The 17417-nt window shown below is 41.4% G+C and overlaps 1 long non-coding RNA gene across 1 annotated transcript in view; it reads left to right on the top strand.

Moving 5' to 3' along the window:
• The first annotated feature begins 2267 nt into the window (after window positions 1–2267).
• The window catches only part of LOC126267312 (uncharacterized), a 42479-nt gene continuing 27329 nt past the window's right edge, over window positions 2268–17417 (top strand). The window contains exons 1-2 of the long non-coding RNA XR_007548991.1: window positions 2268–2351; window positions 8860–9051. This is a non-coding gene — a long non-coding RNA (uncharacterized LOC126267312). The remainder of the gene's footprint in view (window positions 2352–8859; window positions 9052–17417) is intronic.

The following is a 17417-nucleotide window of genomic DNA, read 5'->3' as shown; positions in this document are numbered from 1 at the left end:
GAATAAATGTTCACAAACAAAATTTTTGTGTATAATTTAATGCAGTACACATGCTTGAATCAATGATTTGTTCAAGTACTCCAATGTGCATCCACTATCCGTTGCTATTTAGAGTAAATTCAGATATTTTATATGAAGGGCTTATTTCAATAGTGGTACAAGCCCATTTTGGTGCATTCTGATATACAGAGTCCTAAAGTTAAATGAGTGCTGAAAAATCTGCAGTTGAGATACCTGAAATGATCAAGTATATATATACATGAATATTTCTGGTAACTGAAATATTTAAGTACATATACTTGAATGTTTCTGGTATCTCGATTTCTCAGTGCTCATTTTGCGTTAGGACTCTATATCTCAGAATAAACAAAAATGGACTTATACCACTATTGAAATAAGCTCTTGATATTCCCCAATGATACCAAGATATTTATGTATGTGTGTTTAAAGCAATTTGTAAGCTTTGCTTGGGCATGTGCAGTGACTTCTTCTTTTCCTAGTACCAGTTTATATTTGTTCGTATTGGCAGTTGTTTTCACAATATACTACAATTTTCGTTTTTTGACTTTGATCTCCATTTTCAGATTTCTTTCACATATATATAACCTGTTATTACACTCAATATGGAATGGTCTAAACTTGTTCAATATATTTTTTTCTTTTTCATAAGACCTGTGGGAATAACATTTAATGTGACAACCACTCGTAATTTGGCAGTATTTCTGTTTGACATTATTGTGGAGAAAAATGTCTTGGATTGAGAAAAATATCATCTCCAACTTTACTATAACACTGATATATAATATTTTTGTTGCTTTATTGTAGTCTTTGTTAATAACAGTTCACAGGTAGATAATTATAGCTATAGGCAGACAGAACATAGTATACAGTAATTCCTCTTTCTTGATTGTCTGGTGGGTTTATTTGCACACCAGTAAACTTCTGTCTGATCTTACAGCACAGCAGCAAATTGATGAATGATTTAACACAGCACAGAAACTGTTTTGTAAGCTGTTCATAACCTCCACCACATAAAAGCAACTGACACAGGGTATAGTGAAGCGTATTATAAATATTGTTTGTTGGCATTTAATACACAGGGTGGAACACACCATCAACTCTGTAGTCATATATTGTTGCTTCCAGTATGGTAATACCATGTTATTTAGCCAAGGTAGGCATAGAAGTTTCTCATAGTCACATGTCTGAGCAGTTTATAAAACTGATAATTACTGGTATCTCTTTATATCCTTGAATTTGTGACTTGACATGTACTCTTGTTATATGCATTTCCAAATGGAGCTCATTCACATTCAGCATCCTGTTAAAAATGTTCACAATCAAAGTGTTTATTCTGTGGTAGTTTTCTTCCACATAGAAGTTTTGATTTGATGCTGGGTAATCACACATCTGAATTTTGTCAAAAATCACAACATAATCCTGCATTACATTCAGGTCGATAATTTACATAATAATCAGCTACAGATAGCTGCTACAATATCTGGGACAGCACAAACATTACTACAGCCATTTTAATGTCAGCCAGTTCCTCTTTATACTGTTCAACAACATAATTTTTATGTTTCCTCTAAATTATTTCTAGTGCTTCCTTGTGATTTTTTTAGCGTATCTCTTGCTGTCGGACTATCAGTCTCATGTTGGAGAGGTAGCAGAGATCTTCAAGAGATTAGCTTGGAATGTCCGCCATAAAGATAATTGTTAAATGCCCCACACATTTTCTTCTGTAACATTACAAACTGTCCCTTCTGTAATTGTTCTTGCCAGTCCACTTCATCACAGATTTCAGAAACCACAATGTCGTCACAAAGTGGTTATGTAATGAGCATAAGCACATTTAAATTCTATGGATGCAACACTGACACATTGAAGTCTGCTGCGACTAGTCATTTTTTGCCCCTCGCACCAACACAATCACATACCTTATGGGCACACTGACCTGCTGTTTCTGTCCTGTTGAATTACACTGAAAACCCATCACGGGCAGAGCAGATCTATTCACCATGGCGAAGGTAATGACAACAGCTGGATAATGCCACTTGCATACTCAAGTTGCATTCAGCAGTGCCTTAAAGTGCAGCATTATAAAACCATCAGCTACAGCAAACGTCCTGCATAAGTACAAAATAAAACATTGATACAGTTCACTGACGTTATGTGTGCTTGTGGTACTTTAGCAAGTTTAGCTAATCCTAGCATCTGCTATGCTTGGCTACACATTACACACTAACAACTCAGTGCCTTCCTTTGCAGGTGTGCTTGCTGGCTGTTCTCCACCTGATTACTGCACCTGAGGCTGGCGCATTCTTCCTGCCCTTCTGGTGTTTCAAGCTGTGAGTGAACAAATAGTGTACTTATCATACATGTTAAATTATCAAGGTACTTGACACACTTTCCTTCACTCAGATTGGAAAATCGAAAACAAATATCACTGTGTCACGTATTACTTTTCCAACAACAGGAGAGAATGGAAGTGTATGTGTATACAAATTCTATGAATTGTTGTCCACCTACAAAACTTGTTCATAGTCTCATCACTGCAGATGAAAAATAATATTTTTCATTGTGACCCATCAGTAGCAATGCAATGCCAATCTGGAGGCAAATTTGACCTTTCATCTTTGGGTGCCTGCATGCAGGGGCCAATGCATGATGTTATCAGTGACCTTTCACCCTGATCACATGATGTCGTTAATAACGTTGAACACAGTATACAATCTTGTCCCCCACCCCATCCCACTCTCTCCCCCTCTCCGTCAAGCTGAACCCAGAAGTTTAACAGATATTAAAATGAAACCGACTCATCAGGTGCATCTGCCATGTTCAAAAGTATCTGAACTACCTTTACTATCTATGAAAAATACGAAAAAATTATTTGTGTCAAGTACTACACCTATCATCTAGCATGTGTACTCACAGCACCAAAAAATAGGTAATGGATAAATTACAATATTTACACATAAGATATATCAAAATACTGGTACACAAAAATATGACATTCAGATCTTAGGACTGTTTAAGGCAATGTACTCATGGTACAAAGATGAAACTTTTATCACCTGATGCTTTTACAAATTTTTTCAGTAAAGCTTCACCTCATGTACGAGTAGCTAAGGGGGGAAGAATAAAACGCATCATGTGCTACACTAGAAAAATGTAATCACTGTTATTCAAGATTAATTAAGCTTTTTTGCATTACATTTTGCGCATGTTTGTGGTAATGTGTTTATCCACCGACATTACATTTTTGAAACAATTTAGCACAGAGACCCATATAAAAATGCATTCTAAAGATACATTTAATGAATTGCACAACTTAAACTAAATGTTGTAGTTGTTGTGGTCTTCAGTCCTGAGACTGGTTTGATGCAGCTCTCCATGCTACGCTATCCTGTGCAAGCTTCTTCATCTCCCAGTACTTACTTCAACCTACATCCTTCTGAATCTGCTTAGTGTATTCATCTCTTGATCTCCCCCTACGATTTTTACCCTCCATACTGCCCTCCAAAGCTAAATTTGTGATCCCTTGATGCCTCAGAACATGTCCTACTAACCGGTCCCTTCTTTCTGTCAAGCTATGCCACAAAATCATTCCCAATTCTATTCAATATTTCGTCATTAGTTATGTGATCTACCCATCTAATCTTCTGCATTCTTCTGTAGCGCCACATTTCGAAAGCTTCTATTCTCTTCTTGCCCAAACTATTTATCGTCCATGTCCCACTTCCATACATTGCTACACTCCATACAAGTACTTTCAGAAACGACTTCCTGACACTGAAATCTATACTCGATGTTAACAAATTTCTCTTCTTCAGAAACGTTTTCCTTGCCATTGCCAGTCTACATTTTATATCTTCTCTACTTCGACCATCATCAGTTATTTTGCTCCCAAAATGGCAAAACTCCTTTACTACTTTAAGTGTCTCAGTTCCTAATCTAATTCCCTCAGCATCATCCGACTTAATTCGACTACATTCCATGATCCTCGTTTTGCTTTTGTTGATGTTCATCTTATATCCTCCTTTCAAGACACTGTCCATTCCGTTCAACTACTCTTCCAAGTCCTTTGCCGTCTCTGATAGAATTACAATGTCATCAGCGAACCTCAAAGTTTTTAATTTTTCTCCATGAATTTTAATACCTACTCAGAATTTTTCTTTTGCTTCCTTTACTGCTCGCTCAATATACAGATTGAATAACATCGGGGAGAGTCTACAACCCTGTCTCACTCCCTTCCCTATCACTGCTTCCCTTTCATGCCCCTCAACTCTTATAACTGCCATCTGGTTTCTGTACAAATTGTAAATAGCCTTTCACTCCCTGTATTTTACCCCTAACACCTTCAGAATTTGAAAGAGAGTATTCCAGTCAACATTGTCAAAAGCTTTCTCTAAGTCTACAAATGCTAGAAACGTAGGTTTGCCTTTCCTAATCTTTCTTCTAAGATAAGTCGTAGGGTCAGTATTGCCTCATGTGTTCCAATATTTCTACGGAATCCAAACTGATCTTCCCCGAGGTCGGCTTCTACCAGTTTTTCCATTAGTCTGTAAAGAATTGGTGTTAGTATATTGCAGCTGTGACTTATTAAACTGATAGTTCTGGGAATTTTCACATGTGTCAACGCCTGCTTTCTTTGGGATTGGAATTATTATATATTTCTTGAAGTCTGAGGGTATTTCGCCTGTCTCATACATCTCGCTCACCATATGGTACAGTTTTGTCAGGTCTGGCTCTCCCAAGGCCATCAGTAGTTCTAATGAAATGTTGTCTATCCTCGGGGCCTTCTTTGGACTCAGGTCTTTCAGTGCTCTGTCAAATTCTTCACGCAGTATCGTATCTCCCATTTCATCTTCATCTACATCCTCCTCCATTTCCATAATATTGTCCTCAAGTACATCGCCCTTGTATCGACCCTCTACATACTCCTCCACCTTTCTGCTTTCCCTTCTTTGCTGAGAACTGGGATTCCATCTGAGCTCCTGATATTCATACAAGTGGTTCTCTTTTCTCCAAAGGTCTCTTTAATTTTCTTGTAGGCAGTATCTATCTTACCCCTAGTCAGACAAGCCTCTACATCCTTACATTTGTCCTCTAGCCATCCCTGCTTAGCCATTTTGCACTTCCTGTTGCTCTCATTTTTGAGACGTTTCTACTCCTTTTTGCCTGCTTCAATTACTGCATTTTTATATTTTCTCGTTTCATCAATTAAATTCAATATTTCTTCTGTTACCCAAGGATTCCTACTAGCCCTCGTCTTTTTACCTACTTTATCCTCTGCTGCCTTCACTACCTCATCCCTCAGAGCTACCCATTCTTCTTCTACTGTACTTCTTTCCCCCATTCTGTGAATTGTTCCCTTATGCCCTCCCTGAAACTCTGTACCACCTCTGGTTTAGTCAGTTTATCGCGGTCCCATCTCCTTAAATCCCCCCTTTTTGCGGTTTCTTCAGTTTTAACCTACTTCAGTTTAAACTACATATTTTCGTAATATGCAAGGATAACTTCATATCCAAATATGAGACATAAACACTTAACAAAACCAAAAAAGAAGATGGTGTAACCTTCATTTGAAGTATAAAAACATGAATGTGATTCTCAAATTGATTTTCACATAGATATTTACAAGCCTAAATTGTTATGTAACTGTATAAAACATATGTCCTATGCTAAAATGACATGCTAAGCATGTAGGTGACAGTTTCTCCTAGGCCTAAATGAGGCTATACAAAGAGATGAACAAAAATAATTTGACAGGAGAAAAAGGTATTTTAAAGAGATCTTTAATGTATTACTTCACTTAACTATATATTTTCATAATACTGAGAATAAATTTGTAATGCTCCAAGTACAAAATGTAAACATCAAATGTGGGCAAAGAGGAAAACCTCATATTTCATTGACACTATTGATGAAACTTACCGAAATTTTTGCAAATATTCATGAGAGTGGTTTGATTAGTAGTAGAACACTATAACACGTTCAATTACCCCCTCAAATTAAGCATTTCAACATGTAAAACGTCTGTTTTACTCTGCAATATACTCATGCCTCATATACTGATATTGCTGATGTACAACTTATAGAGCTTAGTTTAATCTTTGTACCACACATTATCAAACGAAAAATTATCTGTATTGTGTGTCAAAATATGTTTAGGTTTGTTCTATAACATTGCAGAACACTCATGATACTTCTGCAAATTCAAATTGCAGCTGAAAGGTCACTTGTTGATTAGGATGGTTTGATCTTTGTACTAACTGATGTCATTCTCACATCTAAGTTGTAGATATTATTTCCGAGAAACTCATTGTCGTTTTGCTAAAACTGATATCAAAGTCAGCCATTCCTTATAGTGACCACAATGCTAGGGCTGTAACTTTATCTCGCAGTGCAAAACATTTGTCATGTGCTGTTGGTAATATAGCAAAATTGTAACAAATTGGCCTATAAATCGTCATGTTACAGCAAAATTGTAACAAACTGCCTTATAGATCGTTATGTAATACCAAAATTATAAAGGATTGCTGTATACATCGCCATGTAGTAGCATAATTGTCAGAAATTACTTTATTAGTAACTTATTACAGCATATTAAAGTACAAATTGCGCCATTAAAAAAACGTTTTTCATCTTCTGCTGATGGTGCCACAGTACGCCATTGTGCAAAAAATAAATAAATAAAAATAAAAAGCTATTCAGGCAAGGTAAGGATAGTTGATACTCACCAGGCCGACGATCGTGTGCGGACACATCTTCATCCTGGCAGGTGACTGTTTGAAACATGCTCTGTGCTATGGCACAGGCCAGAGGCGCCAGTGTTGTGTTATTGACGATATTTGCCTGGGCGCCATGGGAACGTGGTGGTCATCAGAGGCAACATGACCGATGTGGAACAAATGAACATTAATTCAGAAATGTTGGAACACGTGAGGCAATACTGACCCTACGACTTATCTTAGAAAATAGATTAAGGAAAGGCAAACCTACGTTTCTAGCATTTGTAGACTTAGAGAAAGCTTTTGACAATGTTGACTGGAATATTCTCTTTCAAATTTTGAAGGTGGCAGGGGTAAAATACAGGGAGCGAAAGGCTATTTACAATTTGTACAGAAACCAGATGGCAGTTATAAGAGTCGAGGGGCATGAAAGGGAAGCAGTGGTTGGGAAGGGAGTGAGACAGGGTTGTAGCCTATCCCTGATGTTATGCAGTCTGTATATTGAGCAAGCAGTAAAGGAAACAAACGAAAAATTCTGAGTAGGTATTAAAATCCATGGAGAAGAAATAAAAACATTCAGGTTCGCCGATGACATTGTAATTCTGTTAGAGACAGCAAAGGAGCTGGAAGAGCAGCTGAACGGAGGGTATAAGACAAACATAAACAAAACCAAAACGAGTATAATGGAATGTAGTCGAATTAAATCAGATGATGCTGCGTGAATTAGATTAGGAAATGAGACGCTTAAAGTAGTAAATGACTTCAGCTATTTGGGGAGCAAGTTCGCCGATGACATTGTAATTCTGTTAGAGACAGCAAAGGAGCTGGAAGAGCAGCTGAACGGAGGGTATAAGACAAACATAAACAAAACCAAAACGAGTATAATGGAATGTAGTCGAATTAAATCAGATGATGCTGCGAGAATTAGATTAGGAAATGAGACGCTTAAAGTAGTAAATGACTTCAGCTATTTGGGGAGCAAGTGGATAGGATATAAAATGTATACTGGCAATGACAAGGAAAGCATTTTTGAAGGAGAGAAATTTGTTAACATCGAGTATAGATTTCAGTGTCAGGAAATCGTTTCTGAAAGTATTTGTTTGGAGTGTAGTCATGTATGGAAGTGAAACGTGGACAATAGATATTTTAGACAAGAAGAGAATAGAAGCTTTCGAAATGCGGTCCTACAGAAGTATGCAGAAGATTAGATGGGTAGATCACATAACTAATGAGGAGGTATTGAATAGAATTGGGGAGAAGAGAAATTTGTGGCACAACTTGACTAGGAGAAGGGATCCGTTGGTAGGGCATATTCTGTGGCATCAAGGGATCACCAATTTAGTATTGGAGGGCAGCTTGGAGGGTAAAAATCGTAGAGGGAGACCAAGAGATGAATTCACTAAGCAGATTTAGAAGGATGTAGGTTGCAATAGGTACTGGGAGATGAAGAAGCTTGCACAGGATAGAGCAGCATGGAGAGCTGCATCAAACCAGTCTCAGGACTGAAGACCACAACAACCTGCACCCCTTCATGGTTGATGCCCTTCCCAAGAGCGGTGACAATTTCCAGCAAGATCAATGTTCTCGACACACAGACAGACGTACTTCAGTGGTTTTAGGAGCAATACCGTATGTTGACGTTGATGTGTTAGGCATCAAATTCGCCTAGATATGCACACGATTGCACATTTACGACGCTATGGGGTATCAGATCTGTGCCTATAAACCACCAGCTGGTAGTTTTACTAGAACTTTCTGACCTCCAGAAAGATATCAAGGATTTGTCGAATGCACGTCATACAGTCCGTTTGGTATTGAGTTCTGAAAGTGTAACATCACTGTATTAAGCTGTTTGTCAACTAATTTTGGCTAATCAAAATTTGGGCAGTGCATTTATCTGCAGTTTTCATGATTGTTTAGTTATGTTTTATGTCATATTCATTAATAATACGAATGTCACCTTTCGCTAGATCACTATAATGGTCATAAAACCCGACGCAAGAATTCTATTAGACTGATAGCTGTAGACCAAAATTGATTAGTACTTAGAGGCAATTGTTCACTCGTAACAGAGTTCGTTGTAGCATTTACGTGCAGATAACAGATCTGAGTGTCTTTGCAGTGCGAGGAAGTGGCGCCTGGGGCTGTCGCTGCCCTGGCTAGGCGAGGAGGATGGCCGGCACGAACACGTGCACTACCACAACCACAACCACAACCACAGGCACAGGCTGCCATCACCGCCACGCCGACCGTTCTTCAGATAACCAACGCACTGCGTCAACAGCTGAGCATCATTTACCCGCCCAACTACGAGGTAACTGCCACGTAAACCTGTAACACTTTGGACAATTTTTTCAGTTATGCAGTTTTTATATTCTTTTATCATTTTGTGTGAATTACACAGCATAAGATTTCCTTTTCCTTAAACATTTAAATATTTCAAATACTTGTAAAGAACAGACATGAGAAAAGTTTCCAACCGATTTCTCATACACAAACAGCAGTTCACTTGCGTTGCCTGGTAAAACTTTATTGAGATGCCACGTGTAAGGAGGAGAAATGCGTACCATCACGTTTCCGACTTTGATAAAGGTCGGATTGTAGCCTATCGCGATTGCGGTTTACCGTATCGCGACATTGCTACTCGCGATGGTCGAGATTCAATGATTGCTAGCAGAATATGGAATCGGTGGGTTCAGGAGGGTAATACGGAACGCAGTGCTGCATCCCAACGACCTCGTATCACTAGCAGTCGAGATGACAAGAACCTTATCCGCATATCCGCATGGTTGTAACGGATCGTGCAGCCACGTCTCGACCCCTGAGTCAACACATGGGGACGTTTGCAGGACAACAACCATGTGCACGAACAGTTTGACGATGTCTGCAGCAGCATGGACTGTCAGCTCGGAGACCATGGCTTCGGTTACCCTTGACGCTGCATCACAGACAAGTGCGCCTGCGATGGTGTACTCCACGACGAACCTGGGTGCACAAATGGCGAAACGTCATTTCTTCGGATGAATCCCGGTTCTGTTTACAGCATCATGATGGTCGCATCCGTGTTTGGTGACATCGCGGTGCACGCATACTGGCGTATCACCCGGCGTGATGGTATGGGGTGCCGTCTCGGTCACCTCTTGTTCGCATTGAAGACGTTACATTTCAGAAGTGTCTGGACCCGTGACTGTACCCTTCATTCGATCCATTCGAAACCCTACATTTCAGCAGGAAAATTCAGGACCGCATGTTGCAGGACCTGTAGGGGCCTTTTTCGATACAGAAAATGTTCGGCTGCTACCTTGGCCAGCACATTCTCCAGATCTCTCACCACCTGAAAACATCTGATCAATGGTGTCCGAGCAACTGGCTCGTTACAATACGCCAGTCATTACTCTTGAGGAACTGTGGTATCGTGTTGAAGCTGCATGGGGAGCTGTACCTGTACACGCCATCCAAGCTCTGTTTGACTCAACGCCCAGGCGTATCAAGGTCATTATTATGGGCAGAGGTGGTTGTTCTGGGTACTGATTTCTCAGGATCTATGCACCCAAATTCGTGAAAATGTTATCACATGTCAGTTCTAGTATAATATATTTGTCCAATAAATACCCGTTTATCATTTGCATTTATAGTTGGTGCAGCAATTTGAATGGTCAGTAGTGTATTAATGCACACCTTATTAAATGTCTTCATATGTAAACGAGTAACTAAATTTGCCCCAGGATTCAGTACCCTTTGATACAACTTTATGATTGGAAACGTTTCATAAAGAAAAAAATTGTCAAGAACAGTAATGTGGCCCTCTGATGATCTCATGAGAGGCGCATGTTGCTGTCAGTCAGTGCAGTCTGGGTGATTATTGGATGTGACACACGCGAGGACAGCGACGCCACCTGTGCAGTCGTGGAATCGACGACGGAGGACGTGGAAGTGTGAGCGGAAACGTCGATAAAATCAACATTTGGGACAGAGTCTTGAGAGTTCAAGAAAGATGACACAGTATGGCCAGAAAGACAATGAAACAATCATATTCGACATAGCGTCTGACATGATCGTTCGCAGCTCGTGGTCTAGTGGCTAGCGTTGCTGCTTCTGGATCACGGTGTCTCGGGTTCGATTCCTGGCGGGATTGGTAATTTTCTCTGCCTGGGGACTGGGTGTATGTGTTGTCCTTGTGTTGTCCCTTATCTACATCTACATCTACATCTACATACATACACCGCAATCCAAAAACGTGGCGGAGGGTACCTAGTACCACAACTAGCATCTTCTCTCCCTGTTCCACTCCCAAACAGAACGAGGGAAAATGCCTATATGCCTCTGTACGAGCCCTAATCTCTCTTATCCTGTCTTTGTGGTCTTTCCACGAAATGTAAGTTGGCGGCAGTAAAATTGTACTGCAGTCAGCCTCAAATGCTGTGCCAAGCTCTACACTACTAATAGAGTAGTCAAACATTTCAGGATTCTTTTTCGTCGACATCTGCATTAATTTACATTTATCTATATTTAGAGTTAGCTGCCATTCTTTACACTAATCCTATCGAAGTCATTTTGTATCCTCCTACAGTCACTCAACGACGACACCTTCCCGTACACGACAGCATCATCAGCAAACAGCCACGCGTTGCTATCCACCTATCCAAAAGATCATTTATGTAGATAGAAAACAACAGTGGTCCTACCACACTTCCCTGGGGCACTCCAGATGGTACCCTGACCTCCGATGAACACTCACCATCGATGACAACGTACTGGGTTCTATTACTTAAGAAGTCTTGGAGCCACTGCCGTACTTGGGAACCAATCCCATATGCTCGTACCTTAGTTGGGAGTCTGCAGTGGAGCACCGAGTCAAACGCTTTCCGGCAGTCAAGGAATATGGCATCCGTCTGATACCCTTCATCCATGGTTCGCAAGATATCATGTGAAAAAAGGGCGAGTTGCGTTTCACAGGAGCGATGCTTTCTAAAGCCGTGCTCATGCATGGACAGCAACTTCTCTGTCTCAAGGAAATTCATTATATTCGAACTGAGAATATGTTCGAGAATCCTGCAACAAACCGATGTTAAGGATATTGGTCTGTAATTTGAGGAGCCGTCCTTCTGCCCTTCTTATATACAGGCGTCAGCTGCGCTTTTTTCCAGTCGCTCGGGACTTTACGTTGGACAAGAGATTCGCGATAAATGAAAGCTAAGTATGGAGCCAATGCAGTAGAGTGCTCTTTGTAAAACCGAATTGGAATCCCATCAGGACCTGGCGATTTATTTATTTTCAACCCATTCAGCTGCCTCACAACCCCAGGAATGTCTATCACTATGTCCTCCATATGGGAATCCGTTATCGTCACTCCCATAACAGGGTGGCGACAAGAAGGCATCCGGCCGCCGCTTAAATTAACCCTGCCAAATCTGACCATAACCATGCAAAGTACTGCAATCAGTGCTGGTTTTATGTACTAACAGTCAGTGCCGACAAAATGAAAAATAATAATTTACCTCTCAAAACGAATACTTGTGGTTTCCTTCTTCCATTTAATCATTTTCCCCCAAAACGTGGCTATAAGACGAGTGACACACTGAGTCAAGTCTCGCCGCCATCTTGAAGGTAAACAGAGCACATTATTGGCATATTCCGGAAACCGTCTTTTCAGTGACAGAAGAGGGATCATGACAGACAGTTAAGCTAGAGGCTTTTGGGAGTCAGTGCTCAGATATAAATAGTCTGTTGCAGATTAAAATCTCCTTTTGTAGTTGGTTTACATCATAGAAAAATTAAAACTTTTGTCCAAAGTTACAGGGTCATAAACAGTAATAGACGCGTCTTATACTGTAAAATAAACAATGGCAAATGGAAAATTAATTAATCATACTACAACTGCCAATTAACATTTATGGTGCTGGTTTCGTAGTTAGAAGACATTACCTGCGAATTGGCTAAAATACGTGGTGTTTTGGAAATTAAAAATCGTGTGCATATTGGGTAGTTGGAATTGCTACAAGTTATTAGGTTTATTGGACTTTCTGCTTTTATATAAACATATTTTCGTATCGCTAATGTTGTCAAATACATAACAAAACACGTTAACGTTGTATTTACGTTTCATTCACAGCAAATTTAATGCAAAGAAATTTATAAAACTCAACACCACAGCAAAATTTAACGTTTATATTGGAATGCAATGTGATACAAAATGAAATATGGACAGATATGCAGTCATACGTTACATTCACTGGAGTCATATGTTTAGATTTATTTCCTGCTCTACCTGCAGAATAATCTTTCATAACAACACATTCTGTGAAAATAATATGATAAACACATGTACTCATATTCAAAAAAGCCTATAATTACCACTGTTTTCAGATTATGAGTAATCTAACCGTCATCAAATATTTCATCAGCTGAGGACTCGTCAAGCACTTTGTAAATTATTTTCTACAAATATTTCTCCTCTTCACTGCACATTTTCAACACATAACCAACACAAAAGCAGACAAAATGCATGAAACAAATCTGTAAGTCAACTAGTGCATACGAAACAAGAGACGTAACGAAGGTTTCAGAAATGACCGCTACTGCCATCCGGGGTCACGGCACCAACTACAAAGCCTGCAGACCCGTCAGATATTAGCGGCATAGTGACAGATAAGAAACCCCACCTCTCTTGCCGAGCGGGACTGCACCAACAAGTTTCTCTTTGTGTTGTAAGATTGTGCAGCGGCTGGATCCACAGTCCTCCAGTGGCGCATCGCTACCTGCCAGCCCCAACCCCAACTTGTCACCCTACACTCCGTCCTTTTCCCTTCTGATTCGCCACGGTGAAAACGGTGTCCTGTAAACGGTGGTCAAGGAATGGTCCGCTAATCCTCTGCCCCAACTCCGCGACTTGCACAGAAGGTAGAAGAGCCAACCGCCCACAACGGCCATCCTTTATGTGATGTGCTGAACAAGAGGACTGCAGATATTCGAACAAGAACTGTAACGTCTGAATTTTTGGAAGTGAAGTTTTTGTAATTGTTTATATACGCAAGATTAAATCTTCAGGAAATACACTCCTGGAAATGGAAAAAAGAACACATTGACACCGGTGTGTCAGACCCACCATACTTGCTCCGGACACTGCGAGAGGGCTGTACAAGCAATGATCACACGCACGGCACAGCGGACACACCAGGAACCGCGGCGTTGGCCGTCGAATGGCGCTAGCTGCGCAGCATTTGTGCACCGCCGCCGTCAGTGTCAGCCAGTTTGCCGTGGCATACGGAGCTCTATTACAGTCTTTAACACTGGTAGCATGCCGCGACAGCGTGGACGTGAACCGTATGTGCAGTTGACGGACTTTGAGCGAGGGCGTATAGTGGGCATGCGGGAGACCGGGTGGACGTACCGCCGAATTGCTCAACACGTGGGGCGTGAGGTCTCCACAGTACATCGATGTTGTCGCCAGTGGTCGGCGGAAGGTGCACGTGCCCGTCGACCTGGGACCGGGCCGCAGCGACGCACGGATGCACGCCAAGACCGCAGGATCCTACGCAGTGCCGTAGGGGACCGCACCGCCACTTCCCAGCAAATTAGGGACACTGTTGCTCCTGGGGTATCGGCGAGGACCATTCGCAACCGTCTCCATGAAGCTGGGCTACGGTCCTGCACACCGTTAGGCCGTCTTCCGCTCACGCCCCAACATCGTGCAGCCCGCCTCCAGTGGTGTCGCGACAGGCGTGAATGGAGGGACGAATGGAGACGTGTCGTCTTCAGCGATGAGAGTCGCTTCTGCCTTGGTGCCAATGATGGTCGTATGCGTGTTTGGCGCCGTGCAGGTGAGCGCCACAATCAGGACTGCATACGACCGAGGCACACAGGGCCAACACCCGGCATCATGGTGTGGGGAGCCGTCTCCTACACTGGCCGTACACCTCTGGTGATCGTCGAGGGGACACTGAATAGTGCACGGTACATCCAAACCGTCATCGAACCCATCGTTCTACCATTCCTAGACCAGCAAGGGAACTTGCTGTTCCAACAGGACAATGCACGTCCGCATGTATCCCGTGCCACCCCACGTGCTCTAGAAGGTGTAAGTCAACTACCCTGGCCAGCAAGATCTCCGGATCTGTCCCCCATTGAGCATGTTTGGGACTGGATGAAGCGTCGTCTCACGCGGTCTGCACGCCCAGCACGAACGCTGGTCCAACTGAGGCGCCAGGTGGAAATGGCATGGCAAGCCGTTCCACAGGACTACATCCAGCATCTCTACGATCGTCTCCATGGGAGAATAGCAGCCTGCATTGCTGCGAAAGGTGGATATACACTGTACTAGTGCCGACATTGTGCATGCTCTGTTGCCTGTGTCTATGTGCCTGTGGTTCTGTCAGTGTGATCATGTGATGTATCTGACCCCAGGAATGTGTCAATAAAGTTTCCCCTTCCTGGGACAATGAATTCACGGTGTTCTTATTTCAATTTCCAGGAATATATATATATATATATATATATATATATATATATATATACGCACGACTAAATCTTCAGGAAATATAATGGGAAACATCAAAACTGTGTTACAAACATGGATTGTAAAAATCGTATGTCTTCTACTCAATAGATTAAAGTTTAACATAAAATATGGCCTACACCTAATGTACATAAGACGCGTTGTCAGTCTACAGAAAAGACCATTATGCATGTATACAGGATCAACCAGAACTCCCCCGACAAAATGTGCCCGTGATCCCCAGTGGCAAAGTGAGTACATATCGTTTGATTTCTTACCCTTTACATCGCTATTGCATTGCAAATATGTGCAAAACAGTGGAATGTCGACAAAGTCTACTGTGTGTATGTCTTGTCCGAAAACGAAGTTGTTCCGTTGACTCACGACACTTGCCGTTGACAACAGTGAGTTCCGCTTTACTCTCCTCCCTCAGGCCTGCGAACACTGCCGCTCTGTCCAGTTTCGAGTTGGTACTTCCGGCAGCGTTAACAGAGCTACACAACAGTGTGGACTGGCTTACTGCTGAAGATTCGGCTGTTATGCATATCTCCTATCGTTTCACTGAATGCACTGGAAAAACAGCAAGACGACTACATGCTCAGCTGTTCTCGCAGCGATGTCAACAACATAACAGTAGTTGTGCATTTTTACATAGGCGTCCACGAATAAACGGATGCTTCCCTGTTGCTACGTTTTGTCGATTCGATATTACAGGGTTTTTTCCTGTTGTGAAAGTATGTTTACAGAAACAAAGATAATTCTCATAACAATGTCAAAAGTCATAATTACATTATTACTTTGTAATGAGCCATCAGAGACCACAGGTCCTTCGTACCATGATACTCAGAAAATGTTCCTGAAGAACCTCAGAAATTTTGTCGGTGGAGTTCTGGTTCACCCTATATATATATATATATATATATATGAGTTGAACTTAGCTTCTTCTCCCATTCCTACTGCAACGTGCGCACATCCTCTATATGTGACTTAAAATATGAAATCAGTTTTCTCTATAGCAATAATTCTACATCTACATCCATACTTTGTAAACTATTTTGAAGTGTGTGTCAGAGGGTACGTCCTTCTTTACCAGTTACTTAAGGTTTCTTAACGTTCTATCCATGTATGGTGCTCGGGAAGAACGACTGATTACAGGCCTCAGTGGGCGCCGTAAACTTGTCCTCACGATCCCTGTGGGACCAAAACGTGGGGGTTGTACTAAATTCCTAGATTCATTATTTAAAGCTGGTTCTTGAATTTTCTAACTGGGCTTTCTGGGAACACATTGCCTCCATCTTATAGGGCTCGCCAGTTCAGTTACATCAGCATCTCCGTGACACCCACTGGTCAAACTAACCTCTGACCATTAGTGCCACCATCCGCCTTTTAGTCCTATTTGTAGGGGTCCCACACACTTGAGCAATATACCAGGATGGGTCACACGAGTTTTGTATGCAGTCTCCTTTGTAGACTGACTGCATTTCTTTACTATACTACCAATAAACCGAAATCTGCCACCTGCTCCACCTGCGACTGAGAGTATGTGATTGTTCCATTTCATATCCCTAAAAGCTTTTACACCCAGGTGTTTGTGTGAGTTTGCCGATTCCACTTGTGATTCGTTGATACTGTAGTCGAATGATGCCGCATTGTTTTAGTTTTGCTAATTGCACAATTTTACATTTCAGGACATTCGAAACAGGTTTCCCATCTTTGTTGTGTACAAGTAGGGTAACTTTGAACCTCTGTATCTCGAGGTTATTCGAGATCCATATCTTAGAAATATTTATTTATTTTGAACGGTATATGTCATTGCTCCATTTGCCCAAGCAGGAGGAAGTGGGTAATATTAATACATTACTGGCCATTAAAATTGCTACACCAAGAAGAAATGCAGATGATAAACGGTTATTAATTGGGCAATTATATTATACTAGAACTGACATGTGATTACATTTTCTTCGTTTCTGTTACCAACAAACCTGTGGTATGAGCCCCGAAAAAAACATGCTTTTACGTGCTGCGTTCTGGTAAGGATGCATTATTATTTATTTTGTATTGGGTTTACACGAACGTTTCTAATGATGAGTACAAGTTCTTGATCGCTGAGTACATGATTATGAATCCAGCATGACGGGGCCCCCGCACATTGTCACTGATGTCGCTGAACATTTATACACGGTTTT

The sequence above is a fragment of the Schistocerca gregaria genome, chromosome 4 (genome assembly GCF_023897955.1).
Source record: "Schistocerca gregaria isolate iqSchGreg1 chromosome 4, iqSchGreg1.2, whole genome shotgun sequence".
In the NCBI taxonomy this organism is placed as follows: Eukaryota; Metazoa; Arthropoda; class Insecta; order Orthoptera; family Acrididae; genus Schistocerca; species Schistocerca gregaria.
This window is presented reverse-complemented; position numbering and strand designations above follow the sequence as displayed.